The sequence below is a fragment of the Myotis lucifugus genome, unplaced genomic scaffold (genome assembly GCF_000147115.1).
Source record: "Myotis lucifugus unplaced genomic scaffold, Myoluc2.0 scaffold_1, whole genome shotgun sequence".
NCBI classification, from domain to species: domain Eukaryota; kingdom Metazoa; phylum Chordata; class Mammalia; order Chiroptera; family Vespertilionidae; genus Myotis; species Myotis lucifugus.
In genome coordinates, this window is record NW_005871049.1 from 32,341,776 (window position 1) to 32,357,670 (window position 15,895).

A 15,895-nucleotide genomic window follows, 5' to 3' on the forward strand; every position below is an offset into this window, starting at 1 on the left:
TTTCCTATGAGTGATGATAATCTAATGCTGTTGCTAATGCCATATTCAAAATAGTCCTCTTCAGAGAAAAACCAGGCACATATCACAAACTGTATTTAACACCTGTCAAGTGCCAGGCTTTATTCTCGGTACTAGAAATCCGGCGGTGAAGAAAGCTCTGCTCTTGTAGAGATTGTATTCTTATTGGGAGTTGGCAAACAACAGCCAAGTCAAGATTAATTTCAGAGAGTGACAAATGCTCTGAGTGTCCAGGAATTATGTACCCACCCGGCCATGCTTGTGGTCTATAGTCTCTGTCCCTTCTGACTGGTGCTCATGCCTACAGATCATGAAATAATCTTTAATATCTCTCTGCATGTGATGGTAAGGAGCATGGTAATATGTACTAAGAAGTTAGAATAAAGGAGAGGCATTTAACTGTGATGTAGACTATGAAAAAGAAGCAGCCTTGTGAAATAGAGGACAGCAGCCTCCATGCATGTGGGGTAGAGGGACAAGCTCCTACAAAGTTGCAGTGGCAAGCAAAAGCTGGGCCTTTCCATGTAAGATAAAAAAGGCCTGTATAACCGGAACATAATGTGTAAAAGGGGCGGTGGAAGGAGACAAAATCAGATAGGTGTCAATGGCATACATTGCGGAAGAGCAAATATCTGTGTTTATGGTCAATATTTTGCTTAATGGGTAGAAGAAATTTATATGAATTCATTCTCAGTTAGTATATTGGGGAACGATCTTTTTAACTGTGAATGGATAAAGGTGTCTGGTATCAATGACAAACAGCAGTCAATATATTTGTCATTTTGATATATAAATTAAAAGTATGCATTTGCTCGGCTGGTGTGGCTTAGTAGTTGAGCATCGAACTGTGAACCAGGAGGTCACAGTTCAATTCCAAGGTAGGGCACATGCCCAAGTTACGGGCTTGATCGCTAGTATGGGGTGTGCAGGAGGTAGTGGATCAATGATTCTCTCTCATCATTGATGTTTCTATCTCTCCCTCTCCCTTCCTCTCTGAAATCAATAAAAAATATATTTTAAAAGTATGCATTAAAATGTCAAATATTGTTTTTATTCAGCCAGTAATTGGCCACGTGCCCAATTGGTTTTAATGTTCAAATAAATAGAAAACATTGTGAATGTGAGTAATCATGGTCATTGGCTGTCTCACTTTTTCAGGTTACTCTTCAAACACCCAGGCTAGCAGTGAAAATAAGACTCAATTTTTCCCTTTTAAGTATACTAGTTGTCAAGGGGAAAATTGCTCCAGGGAGCTTTCCAAATGAGGAATAAGATTTCTTTAAAAGGGCACAGCACCAATAAAAGATTAAGGTCTATTTCTCTGATTTCAGATACTTTTGCTTTGTGACATAACTAAAAGATACACTTAGTAATCTGAAAAGTCTGAATATATTACTTTAGTGACACCATGATGTTAATATCAGTGATAAGACAATAGGGTTTCTTAAGAAGTCTAAATTGATGCATGCAGTTAAATTGCCAAAAATGTATTTTTTTGAGCCCTTGAATTTCTTCTTCACTTGTCAGATAAAAAAATGATTGACAAACTATGATAAATTTTGAAAAACAAAATTTCATGCTATAATAGGGTACAAGGAAACAAATTCCATAAATAAATACAAAAAAGAGAATTGGAAATATACTTAGCAGTTTGTGCTTTTGTGATCATTCAAATTCTTTTGAATGTATTGTACTAATCAATTTGGCATCTTTTAGCACACAGGTCATGGTATCCTATATAATAAAGGCCTAATATGCTAAGTGTCTGGTCGTCCGGTTTTCTGTTCAACCAATCAAAGCGTAATATGCTAATGATATGCTAAGGCTGCTCAACTGCTCACTATGACGTGCACTGACCACCAGGGGGCAGACGCTCAATGCAGAAGCTGCCCCCTGGTGGTCAGTACCTCCCACAGGGGGAGTGCTGCTCAGCCAGAAGCCAGGCCAGGCTCATGGCTGGCAAGTGCAGTGGCCGTGGCGGGAGTCTCTCCTGCTTCTGCCGCAGTGCTAAGGATGTCGGCCGAGGGCTCCTGGACTGCAAGAGTGTGCAGGCTGGGCTGAGGTACTCCCTGAGTGCACAAATTTCATGCCTCTAGTTCAATATAAAATCTCCCAATAATTTGAATGTAATTTTATGTTTAATCTAAATATCCAGAGTCTCAAAACATACAAACTCATTTTAGGTGACTTATATTTGCTATAAGAATTTCTGTTTTGGTAGAAATAAAGACTAAATGAAGTAATCAAATGAATATGAGACCTGATCCATAACTTTATAAGTTGGTAAATTGAAAATAATCTATCTCATGGACACAAAATATTCTTAATATTGTTGATTTAAAATCTGCTTATTTTTTTATTATTTTAAAGCTTATGACAATATTGTTCTCAATTTGTCTGGAATTGGTATCCCATGAATTCAATGGAGACACATTAAGTGGCCCACAAATGAGAAACTCTACTCTATAAAGTAAGGGATTTGTGCTGCAAATGAGACTTTCCTGAGAGCACAGAGAAGATTGATTTAGGGTTTAGGAATAATAGCTAATTGCAAAAAAGCTCATTATCCTAAAAATAATGAATTCAAAAGTCCATTAATTTTAAGTCTTTTCTGTAATTAGATTTAGATATATAGTAATGTAATTATTATTGCATTAAATAGATGGTTTGGACCTTACCAATGGCCTCTGAATGAATGTTTTGGAAAGTGATCTTTATTTCTTTTTAGGTGAGTTTAATTGTGTTTTTGTGTGTACTTTAACAGGTCATGCTGCCACAGAAAAGCATTGATTTCTGCACATGAACACCATGACATCAAGTTTGAAAGTTAAGGTTGCATACCTCCCCTCCGCCTCCATCCCCCCACCCCCGCCCAAAAAATCAGGCAATTAAAGAAAAAGTAATCAATGCTACAAGGAAGGAAACAATCAGCAAATTCAGAATATGGGGCATTTTACAATGGTTTCTATAATAAAACAATGACATAAACAAAAGCAAATGGCCTGCCAAAGAACACGGAAGACTCAAGAAGCCTTATGATCAAATTCAAAGTGTGGACCTTATTTAGATCCTGATTCAAAGAAAATAGCTATATGTTATTGTTGAAATACTCAAGAACAATTTAACATATATTGATGATAATAAAGGATTACTGGGACTTTTAGTCCTGTAATGGTGATAGTCATGATAATGGTGGCATGGTGGTGATGTTAAAAAATTTTTATTTGTTAAAAATTTATGCCGAAACTGGTTTGGCTCAGTGGATAGAGTGTCGGCCTGCAGACTGAAAGGTTCCAGGTTCGATTCCGGTTAAGGGCATGTACCTGGGTTGCGGGCACATCCCCAGTAGGAGATGTGCAGGAGGCAGCTGATTGATGTTTCTCTCTCATCAATGTTTCTAACTCTCTATCTCTCTCCCTTCCTCTCTGTAAAAAATCAATAAAATATATTAAAAAAATTCATATTTGTTAAAATGGGATACTGATGCTTTTGCAGATGAAATGATGTGAAATATGGGGGGGGGGTATGAGGTCGTATACATGTAATACCTTAATCAATAAAGAAATTAAAGATAAAAAATATATAAAGGAGAGTGGGTAAAATTGGATGTGAAAAATATTGAAGCTGGGTATATTTTTTAAAAATATATTTTTATTGATTTCAGAGAGGAAGGGAGAAGGAGACAGAGTTAGAAACACCAATGATGAGAGAAAATCATTGATCAGCTGCCTCCTACACGCCCCCTACTGGGGATCAAGCTTGCAACTGAGGTACATGCCCTTGACTGGAATCGAACCTGGGACCCTTCAGTTCATGGGCTAATGCTCTATCCACTGAGCAAAACAGGCTGCAGCTTAATTCATTTACTTTTAATCTATAGGTGTCTTTATATTTAAAGTGGGTTTTGTTTTTGATTCACCCTCATAATCTGTCTTTTAATTGGTGCATTTATGCCACTGACTTTCAAAATGCTTACTGATAGTGTTACTACCATATCAGGCGGCTTCTGGAGCTGATCTGCGGTCCGGAATCGGATCCGATCACGGGTGGCAGGCAGGCAGCTTCTGGGGTCACACATGGGGGCCTGGATGGAGGCTCGCGCTGTCCCACCCTGCCTGCAGTATGCAAATTAGCCGCCATCTTTGTTGGCGGTTAATTTGCATATCGCGCTGATTAGCCAATGGGAGGTGTAGCGAAGCTGTGGTCAATTACCATATTTGTCTATTATTAGATAGGATATTGTTAGATAATTTGAGTCCATATTAGCATCACTTCAGAAAAATAATGGAGGTCAATAGTTAAATGGAAGAACTATCTTAATTCTTTTTATTCAGTTCATTACCATATGTGATTTTTTTCTTTTGCTTTTTTAAACATTAAAAAATATGCAAAAAAGTACATAAAATAAATTTACAGGTTAATGAATAATTAAAAAGTAATTACTGTGTGACCTTCACTCATATTAAGAAGCAAACTATTATAAGAACAACAGAAATTCACTTTGCATATGTTCTTGACCATAACCCTTGCCCCTTACCTTGAGACTATTCTTGATTCTTGGTTTTATATGTTTTTGGGTTCTATTTAAATGGAATTATATGGTATGTATTATTTTACCTTTGCTTCTTTTGTACAACATGTTTATGAGATTTGCTTATATTTTTGCATGTTACTGTAATGCAATTTTTATACCTATAGGGTATCATAATGCTGCTAAAGACATTCTTGTACATGTAACTTTGGCACATGGACACCATTTGACTGAAAGCTATACACATTAGTCTCCCCTTCTACATGGGAGATATGTTTCAAGACCCTGAGTGGGTACCTGAAACTGTGGATAGTTTTGAACCCTTGTGTATACTGCTTTTTCCTGTGCATACATACCTATGATAAAGTTTAATTTATAAAAGAGGCACAGTAAGAGATTAATAACAATAACTAATCATAAAATAATTTTAATAATATACTATAATAAAATAGATGTGGTCTCTTTCTTTCAAAATATCTTGTACAGTACTCACCTTTTCACTTAAAGGAAATACTTTATGGCTTCTCTTTGGCATATCTGAATTGCCAGCATCACTACTTTTGTGCTTTTGGGCCATTATTCAGTAAAATAAAAGTTACTTGAACATGTGACAGTCAATCTGATAACCAACATGGATTCTACTAGTAAGTGACTAATGAGTGGGAGGCTAATGAAGCATGAATAGGGTAACCAAAGGGGTGATGCACTCCCAAGAAGGCTGAGTGGGAAGGGCAAGATTTCATCACATTCCTCAGCACGGTGCACAATTTAGAACTTATGAGTTGTTTGTTTCTGGAATTTTAAATTTAATATTTTTTGGACCACAATTGACTGTGGGTAGCTGAAACCATGGAAAGTGAAACAGCAGATAAGGGGGGCTACTGTACTCAGGAGTAGAAGGGCTATGTCATCAGATGTGCTGTGTTTAACCACAGATGCCTAGATGACTATAGTTGCCTTACCTACTTTTGTAATATAGGCACTGAAATATTTTCTTTGTCTCACTTGTTTCTATATATAATATTCTCATTGTTGAGTTTAAAAGGTTTCTAATTTTTGTTATGTTTTTGTCTGAGTGAGAGGAGCATGTCTTTAAAAGTTCGAAATTAAAATACAGAAAACAGCAAAAATGAACAGCTCCATATATTTACCACTGAGAAGGCCCCCTCGTGCCTTTTTCCAAGGCAGCAGAGTGCCTACAGATTAAATTTAAGAAGGCATTTATTCTCAATGTTGGGCAAGTACAGAGTCGGCACTTGCATGAGCCTGAGAAGAAGGCCTAAAATTTTGCCTCCTAGATTTCTCATTCTCTTAACCCCAGTTTGGGCCCTGCAGTCATGAAGATACAGTAATGAATGGCACGGCTGTGATACAGTAAAATTTTATTTACAAGAATAAGCAGCGGACCCAAATTTACCTGTGGACTATAACTGCTTGATGTCTCGCCTAGATTCTTCCTTCTACCTAAGTACCAGCTCTCTAATTCTGTCTTCAGTTTCATCTATCAGGGGTGGGGAAAGTCTGGCCCATAGATCATTATAAGGCCCTTGAATCATTTTGTCTGGCCCTGCCAAGGCATTAGGAGTGAGTTAATTAAATGTTTGACCAAATATAGCGGGGTGATTTTTAAGTTGATAATTTTGTATGGCCCTCAAATGATATTACAAATATCCAAATGGCCCTTGGCAGAAAAAAAGGTTCCCCACCCCTAATTAGACCCATTTACTTTTTTATTTCTAAAATATCTATTTGCTATTTTTAAAAAAATCTGTGATATCACTATTTACAATTTCCTATTTCCTGAGGATATTTTAAGCTTGATTTTTTTAAAACACCAAAGATGTTTAATTAAGCATAGTAGTTTTATGATCTGTGACTAATAATTCCAGTATTTGATGTCTTGCAGCTCTGCTTTTGATATTTGCTCATCATATCTGTTTCCTTGAGTGCTTATTTATTTGTTATTCATATCCTCCCCAGCATACTTGCAAATTGTTTTTTGAGGCCTAGGATAATGATATATTTATCTAGATCAGTGGTTTTCAAAGTGTGGTCCCTGGAACAGCTATATCAACATCACCAGAGAATTTGTTAGAAATATAAATTCTTGGGACTCATGCCAGACCTACTGAATCAGAAAGTCTGGGGCTGTGCTTTGACTTAAGTGCCAAACTTACCTTGATGTCTATTAAGGTGTGTCTATTATGGCCTGAGTTTAATGTGGTGAGAGTCCCCTATTAGACCCTCCACCTGAACAGACCCTGAAATTTTGATTTCTCTTCTCCTCATTCCCCATGTGCCCTCCAACTAAACTTCAAGTGGCTCAGGCTTCAGATGAAAGGGGCTTTCCTGCTTCTCTTTTCTTTGGCTTTAAGCTTGTCCCCCACTCCAATCTGGCTAGTATTTCCTTACCATATTGTTAGCTCCTTGATGCTTTTCAGATGTTTGTATATTTTATTCAACAAATTCCATTTGTTTCTAGCCAGAGAGTTAATCCTAATTTCCTAACCCACTTTTATAGGAAACTAGAGGCCCGGTGCACGATATGCGTGCACTGGAGGGAGGGACTCTCAGCCTGGCCTGTGCCCTCTCACAGTCCTGGACCCCTTGCTCCTTACCACCCACCTGCTCACTGCTTCTTAGCACTGCTGTGGAGGCAGGAGGGGCTCCCACCACTGCCATTGCGCTCGCCAGCTGTGAGCCCGGCTGCTAGCTGAGCAGCGCTCCCACCACTCAGCTGACCACCAGAGGGCAGCTCCTGCATTGAGCATCTGCCCCCTGGTGGTCAGTGTGAGTCATAGCAGGTGGTCATTCTGCTGTTTGGTCGATTTGCATATTAGGCTTTTATTATTTAGGTTGACTCATGTGTTTATCTAAACAATAGAAAAAAATGCAAAGACAGGATATGACACTAATATGAAATGTTCTCAAAATGCTTACCTTGCGTTTCGATATTTATGCTTCAATTATATACAGATTTACTTTCCGAAGGAGTCTGTTGACCTTTTTAAAACTGCTCTTCTTGATTGCTGCAAGTTATTTTGCTTTACTCATATATCACAGGTCTTTGAGGGCGAAGTAGCAATCACCTGAGACAAATTTAATCTTTGACAGTTTCTATTCATGCACTTATTATGAAAATATTTATATTGGCAGAAATCGGATGGTTCTATCATTCTGAAGTGAAATGTTGCTGTAAGGAAGTGAATTTATTGACTGCTTGATTAAATAACATATTTATGCAAAATGTTTCCATAAAGTAACATCTGCTTTTTGCCTTAAGGGATATATTCACACAATATGTAGCCAGAGAAATAAGTACAATTAATTTAAGATCCCAAGTCTCTTTACCAGGACCTTTGTATAGATAATGTGGTAATATTGTCTTTGAATGGACAGGTATTGAAATTTCCTAAAGCCACAGTCATCTGAGGCAGACCTGATGGTATTTAAACTACCTGATGAATATTAGAGAAGGGCACATGGATTCCTGTGAAAGGAGACCAAATGTAATTCTCTGGAGAAATCTGGATTAAAATTAAATCTCTCTGTATTTTTAAGCAACTATTTTGTTCTTTGAAGATACTGTGTTTTAGACAACTAAAATAAATGCCACAGGAGTCTGAAAAGCTCATGAGCAATAGAAACAGGATGTGGAGATTATATTATAAGAAAAAAGGATTTAAAATATTACCTCAGAAAATCTACCAGGATACTGTGATTAGTAATCAAATCTCTGTGTCTCCTTTTAAGGCATCTTTAGATATTTTCTTAGCTAAGGCAGGGAAGGTAAGCATGGTCAAAAGGCTGGTCTTGTATGCAGCATGTTTGTGGTAATCTCTAGAAAATGAATCTGTAAGTGATCTTGTTTATGGGCTCAGGTGATGTGATTTTCAGATCTACCAAATTTGTTTCCTCAGTGTTTCTTAATTTTGTAGCTTAAATGTGGATATCTGTGATGAGTTGCAGTAAGAGCCTAAAATTCCAATAAAGTCCTACTGCTTTAATGAATAATTTATCTGAGAAAAAAATTGGCCTTTTAACTTTTTTTGTTGATCCTCACCCAATGATTTTTAGAGAGAGTGGAAAGGAGGGAAAAACATTGATCTGAGAGAGACACCTCAGACTTGAACCTGCGACCCTTCAGTCCAAAGGCAGCTCTCTAACCACTGAGCAAACAGCTAGAACAAAATTGGTCCTTTTTAAAAGCTCAAAAACAAGTATGCTCATCTTCAAGATCACTGAAAAATTCTCTATATTGGACCACATTTTTAGGACCTCAACATGTCATTGACCTTTTATGTGCTTACTAGAGGCCCGGTGCACTAATTCATGTACAGGTGGGGTCCCTCAGCCTGACTGGTGATCGGGGCCAATCAGGGGGGATGACCATGACCAGCTGGGGGAAGGGACTGCGGGAGGTTGGCCAGCCACCAGGGGAAGGACTGGGGGAGGTTGGCTAGACGCGGGAGGTTGGCAATGGGAGTGAACTGGCCACCAGAGGGAAGCTCCTGCATTGAGTGTCTGCCCCCTGGTGGTCAGTGCACGTCATAGCAACTGGTTGACCAGTCGTTCGGTCATTCAGTCGCTTAGGCTTTTATATATATAGATGTGTTGATCATTAAAAAATACACGCTGACCTATGAAATTGTCCAAAGCCTTTTAGGCACATTCTCTGCTTAAAACTACCACATGAAATAATGCGTTTCCTTCATTTCTTATATCCTGATGTAAATATGGTTAAGATAGGAAAGAGGATATAAAAAAAAGAGGGTGTGCCATTTTTTTTTCCTATTGGATCTGTATACCTGGCCTCTTTTTAGGCAGTTGCTTCCTTATCTTCTTATTTCTTGTGTTGTTCTGCCTTGTTTTCACTTCAGAGGTCCTGTATTAAGTATGTATTATATGTCTAATACTATACAAAAAACAAAAAGATGTGCATCTTTGCCCTTAAGAGCTCAATCTGAATTAGGAAATGAGTTAGTACATGGCCTAGTTTTAAAATAGAGGGATAAGTTATGATTTATGGAATTTTACATAATTGGGTGAGAATTTTACTATCCAAAGGCATAGATTTTTATTGGAAAAATATTATTTTCTTGTAAGTACAGTGGGCCATCAATAAAATGTAAAATGTATACATAATAAAAATCAGGCAAAGGGACATGAGATCACCTAGCAGATTAACTGGAGAGCTGGTACTAAAGTGTGGATGAGCAATCCATCAGCATTGTTCCCAGTCAACTAAACAATGTCCTCAGATGAGTTCTCAAGCTCTTGGTTTGATGGGGAGTTTGTTCAGAAGTTAACTGAGCAAGGTCACATCTGCCCACAGTCATGTTGTGATGTCTGCTCATGTGTTCGTCCCAATATGGGTACCACAGAATGAATGTTTGAGGGACACAAAGTGATCATATTAACATAACTAGAGGCCTGGTGCACAAATTTATGCATGGGTGGGGCCCTGAGGGTGGCCTGCAGAGATCGGGCCCAAGTTTGCACTCCCAGTTTCACAGCCCCAGCTTGTGCCCCCAGCCTCACAGCCTTGCAGCCCACCTGGCACCCTGCCTTGGCCTGGCACCGCCCCCTCACCTGCTCCACCATCCTGCCTGCGGAGTGATCGATCGGGGCCAGGACCCCTGCCCGGCTCCCTCAGTGCCTGGGAGCCGGGCAGCAGCCCCCCCCCCCCCACTGCTGCCGCTGGTCGCCATCTGCGGGGAGATCAGTGGGGAGAACGGGCCCCTGCTCGCACCTGCCTTGGCCTGGTGCTGCCCTCTCACCTGCTCCACCATCTTGCCGTGGTCTTGCTCTTGTCAGGGCCCATTGGGGCTGGCGGCACCTCCACTGCCACCTGCTGCGAATGCCATATCACCAACGTCCGCCATGTTCTGTGCCGCCCCCTAGTGGACAGTGCACGTCATAGCAAGTGGTCGAACTCCCTGAGGGGACCATTTGAATATTAGGCTTTTATTATATAGGATTATGATAACATTGTTATACCACGTGTCTTACAAAGGTGTTTAAAATAGTGGATGTTGGAAGGTGCTTCTAGCACATGATGCTGAGTACATGAAAACCTCTTGAATCCATTATTCTTAAGCTTAATCCTTTGTGTATAGGAAAGCAGGGGAGTGAAATTGGCCCAGGGCAGACAGAGAAATAGCACCCTATAAGCTCGAGTGGTTTGTCAGTGACTTTTATAAGCAGTTACATTGAAATAGACCTGTTGTAGCTATACATCTAAACCACAGGTGTGCAGTCATACATGAGCTTTGTTTGTTGTTGCAGTAAAATGGCTATATATTATTTACCCTTTGGAAGGAAAAATTGAAAGTAAAATACATATAAGGGAAGGTTAGTGTTTGAATCTGTCTATGTATCATGGCTGTGCCTAACTCAGTGCATTTAGGCATTTGCACTCTGTGGACAGCATGTGAAGGATATATGAGTGATTGTCTGGAAGATCCTAGGGAAGTACCTGAAAAATTAATATTCTTAAAAAAAATCTGAGTATCCTGGCTCAAATTATTTAAAAATCAATAACTCCGTTTTGCCAGAAATGTAATAAAAAACACATACTAGTAATAAACACAGAAAATATTTCAAAAGACCTATAAATAACCTTAACAAGAAATGTGCAGGACTTATATGAAGAAAATGATAAGATATCCCTGAGGGTCGTTTTTTAAAAAAAGATTTTATTGAAAGAAAATCTTTTTCCTAGAAGAAAAACAAGAATATAACAAAGATTTTATTTCTTCTAACATTAAGTATAAATATAAAAACAATACAATTGTAATAAAAATTCCAACTGGCCCGGCCAGTGTGGCTCAGTGGTTGAACATTGACCCATGAACCAGGAGGTCAGGGTTCAATTACCAGTCGGCATACATGCCCAGGGTTTCGGCTTGATCCTAGGCAGGGGTTGTATAGGAAGCAGCTGATTAATGATTCTCTCTCATCATTGATGTTTCTATCTCTCTCTCCCTCTCCCTTCCTCTCTCTGAAATAATGAAAACATATTTTTAAAAATTTTCCAACTGAACTGCTCCAAAATTTATTGTTAAAACTAATGCACAAAAATGCTTAAGGCCATTTTTAAAAAGGAAAAAATGACGTGTGAGATTTTAATTAATAGATAATTTAATATCATAATGACAGTATTCGATCAAACCATATGTGGGTAAAATTCAGAATGGTAAATGTCAGTTTTCTAATAATAATACATTATTCAATGTATGATGTTGAGACAACTGGTTATATTAAAGAAAAATATAAAATTGAAGGCAAAAAACTTCATACTGGCTTCTGATATCGACATGATTCACTATATTAAGAGAATAAGAAGCAGTTGTGTCAATAAGAACCAAGTGTTCACTTTCGATGAAGCAACTCTACCAGCTATTTCTGCTATATAGTGACCTTGGAGAAGATGGACAGTCTTAGTGTGTCGCTATGAACAGAAATAACAAGGATGAGAAAGGACCCAGATTTTTAACAGGGCTTGGCAAGCAAAGCATAACCCAAATTTCAGCCTCCCCACTTTCCTGTCCCCCAAGACTCTGTTTGGCCAGGAAACTGTGTAGTGTGCATAATGCCAGCCCTGAGAGCGAGCAGTATTCAGGCTGGCATTCTGGAAGGCAACTTGGCATATCACGTGACCCTATTGTTTCTTTCAGAGTTTCCAGTTAGAGAAATGTATCTCAGGGAGTTGATAGGAAAAGTAGGAGAAAATTTTTAAAAAAGCAAATTGTTTACCATTTAGGTGTGGGTTAATAAATTATGTACATTTATAAAATAACTAAACTTCTTTAAAATGTTTTAGGTAATACAATGACTTAAGAAGGAGCCTGCTATTGGAGTTATAATTTATATTTCTTACAGTACTAGTCATATTAAGCGTTTATGTCTTAATGTTTATTCGCAGTTTGTACTTCTCTGATCTGTGTCTTCAGAACATTTTCTTTCTCTTCTTTTCCCCCTTTAGTTTTGTCATTTATTGTACAGTGGGGCCTTGACTTATGAGTTTAATTCGTTCCGAGACCGAGCTCCTTAAGGAGCTCGTTAACTCAAATTACTCTATCAACTCAATGCAAAAAATCGGCCGAGAGACAGCTGGTATCTCAAAAAACTCCTTAGTCGGGACACTCGTAAGTCAAGGCCCCACTGTATATGTTTTAAACTTCTTTTCTACTGAGGAAATTTTATAATCAGAAAAAAGTACATTCTTAAAAAAAAAAGTCCACACAGACTATTTGAAGAAAAGTCTAGTGACTGGTTTGTGATTTGTGGAACTTTCTTCTCATAATTAAAAAAAAATGGAAGTCAAGGTTAGAAATATTAAGTAGGAACAAGTTTACAATATGCTTTGAATTCCAAACAGAGCAGATTGAACTTTCCGCCTAGGACAATAGAGAGCGCTTGGAAATATCTGTAGGAATGCACTGAAATAAGTGTAATTTTTGAAGTTCTATCTACTTGGTAAAGGAAACTAGTATGGAACTGGCTCATAACTATCCCTTCTCCTGTCACTATAGTGTGACCTGCTGTTTTCTCCTAAGTGTCTTTATTACTTTTATATTTCCCTGGTGTAAAAAATACACAATGAGGCATAATAAAGAGTAATGGCTGGACACCAAGCAAAAGAACATTTTAGGCTCTAGATGACAAATTTTTGCTGGAGGTGATGATGTTAAAATGAGAAACTATCTTTTAAAAAAAGTTATGAGGTGCTAGAACAGTGGTTCTCAACCTTGGCTGCACATTAGAATCACCTGGGAATCTTCTTAAAATCCTGATTTCTGTGCCTCATCCTCCAGAAATTCTGTTTCTTTGTTACTAATGTTGTGGCTACACCCCATAACAAAGAAACAGAATTTCCGGAGGATGAGGCCCAGAAATCAGGATTTTAAAAAGATTCCCAGGTGATTCTAATGTGCAGCCAAGGTTGAGAACCACTGCCTAACCAAAGAGAAAGGATGCACCCAACTCTAGACAGTTCTAGCTTTCCTGCCCCTTTGAACTAAGAGGGGGTGGATCTGGGAAACATTTGTGAAGCTCACAGTTGAGAGGCACATGCTCACTAAAAGGCTGAGACCTAATCATAGGACTATAGAATGCTTATTCTTCCTCCACACCGCACTGTAATTAAAATGCTTTCATAAACTCCTGTGAACTTATACTGTAGTTCACATATTAGAAACAAACAAACAAACACACCCTAGCTGGTTTGGCTCAGTGGATAGAGCGTCGGCCTGCGGAATGAAGGGTCCCTGGTTTGATTCCAGCCAAGGGCACTTGCCTGGGTTGTGGGCTCAATCCCCAGTAGGGGCGTGCAGGAGGCAGCCAATCGATGATTCTCTCTCATTGATGTTTCTATCTCTCTCTCCCTCTCCCTCTCTGAAATCAATAAAAAGATATTTTAAAAAAAACATAATAAATTACTGAAGCGATTGCCATTGAAGATATTTTGTAGCTCAGACAACACTGAAGATCCTTTTTACTCTTTACAGAAAATACTGAAGTGTGTTTGATAGTTTTTACAAGGAATTTATGAAGCACAGGAAAGCATGGATTCAAAGAAAAATAATTATTCTCTCTTCATGGCTATTAGATATAAACCAGAATATTTCAGCTATGAGTCAGCTGAACAGACAACTTCTAAAAGGGAAAAAAAGAGAATCATTTCACCCTCAGCAAGGATTCCTCACTGTTGGTTAAATGTTAACACTTTCCCCTGCAGCGTACAAGGAAAGAGGTCACACACTTTAGAAATAATCGAATAGTTTAACCTGTGCTAGAGGGGGTTGTTAAACACAACCTGTCTGTGGCGAGAAAGTGACAGATTTCCTGGGACTGTTCCAAAGCTGTCAATTTATCAGCCATAATTGGCCACATAACGAGCTTCTTACTTTCATCAAATGCTCGAGTAAAAGAATTTTCTTCCCCTCTTAAAAAGCTGATAAACCTGTGGCAAAAAAAGTAAACAAAGTTGCAATTACGAATAGAATGCTGTTTTTAAGTTAATATTTTAATGGGTTGTTAAATTCATCTTTTCTATCTCATCACCGGTGGATACGAGGATTTGAGAAGATTAGCTTATTTTACTGAGTAGACTGTCCTTAGAGAATACGTCAATTATAACTTGAAAGTGAGAAACATTTTCCTGAAAGGATGAAATTTGTAATATATCGAGCTGGTCAGATCCTTTGGGGGAAGTAATCATACAATCACTCAGTAAGCACTGCAAGGCAACAGTCTGTTCCTTAGCTTGTATATACATCCAAAGGCCGTTTTCATTGTATCTGGGATTTAATTTGTACAGATGACTGAGAGATGACATGGCGAGATCAATGCTTCGAAAGAAGATTTATTACTCACAGTTCCCAAGAGAAGAGAGCACATCACACCAGGCAGGGGCATATGAGGAGCGTCAGAGTAACATGCGACATTAAAGGCCCCTTTACACTCGACCTAGCACTGTGGTTCTCAACCTTGGCTGCACATTAGAATCACCTGGGAATCTTTTTAAAATCCTGATTTCTGGGCCTCATCCTCCGAATCTTTAAAAAGATTCCCAGGTGATTCTAATGTGCAGCCAAGGTTGAGAACCACTGACCTAGCACAGGTCTGAAGTGGCCTCCCCACACTTTTTGCTCCAGTGACAAAGATGTCCCCTGAACAAAGTTCCTTTGCACCTACCCCCAAAGCCAAGGGGTCCACCAAACACCCTAAAACCCCAAAGGAAACCCTTCCCCAAAGTCCAAAACGCACCACCTTGTTTGTCCAAGTCTTTCCTGGGATTACTTCGTTCACCACTGTTCAGCTTCTCCCATTTTCTCAGGCCAGAATAATCCTTCTCCTAATAGTGTGTCTTCCATGATTTACAAGCGCTTCCCGAGGGGATTGGGATGTCGGGAATACACATAGGCAGGCAAGGTCCTGGCAAGGAGACCAGGAATAGCAGCGCCCAGACCAGCTGGCTAATGAAGTGCTGTTGGAACATGAAATGTCTAACGCCTCCGACATGACAGCTGCAAATTCAAAAACTGAAGTGGGACAAGAGGCTACAAAGGCTTCCTCCTGTGCTCTATTTTTGGATCAAAGAGTTTAAATATCAAGATCGGAGACGGAAAGTTACTTTTGACTCTGTCAACTTTATACCATTTTTGTAAGGAAAGACATATTCAGTTGTTATGGCAGATTAATCGTGCAGATTAGAGAGACAGCAAAATCAAAGCCATCACATTTCAGCTGTTCATCCCAATTACTCTTCAAACTGTATTATTAGCAGGATTTGACCCATCTCATTTTATAGTTATTCTAGCACAGTGGTTCCTCAACCTT